This window comes from Mandrillus leucophaeus, unplaced genomic scaffold (assembly GCF_000951045.1).
Source record: "Mandrillus leucophaeus isolate KB7577 unplaced genomic scaffold, Mleu.le_1.0 Scaffold5, whole genome shotgun sequence".
NCBI lineage: Eukaryota > Metazoa > Chordata > Mammalia > Primates > Cercopithecidae > Mandrillus > Mandrillus leucophaeus.
The window spans coordinates 6,631,954-6,632,484 of NW_012105364.1; positions in this window are offsets into that span (position 1 = coordinate 6,631,954).

Below are 531 nucleotides of genomic sequence, written 5' to 3' on the forward strand. Positions count from 1 at the left end.
CAGGCTTAGTATTTCAGTTCCACCTGACTTGAAAAACTAACGTATATATAACATTATAACATAATTATTTTTCATTTTATTACAATCTTTAACACTTTATTTATTATTATTATTATTATGTTTGAGACAGAGTCTTGCTCTGTCGACCAGGCTGGAGTGCAGTAGTGCAATCTCAGCTCACTGCAACCTCCGCTTCCCAGATTCACGCCATTCCCCTGCCTCAGCCTCCCGAGTAGCTGAGACTACAGGTGCCTGCCACCATGCCTGGCTAATTTTTGTTGTATTTTTTAGTAGAGACGGGGTTTCACCGTGTTAGCCAGGATGGTCTCGATCTCTTGACCTCATGATCTGCCTGCCTTGGCCTCCCAAAGAGCTGGGATTACAGGCGTGAGCCACTGCGCCTGGCCTAACATTTTATTTTTAACAGTTGCATACTGTTGGCCGGGCGCGGTGGCTCAAGCCTGTAATCCCAGCACTTTGGGAGGCCGAGACGGGCGGATCACGAGGTCAGGAGATCGAGACCGTCCTGGC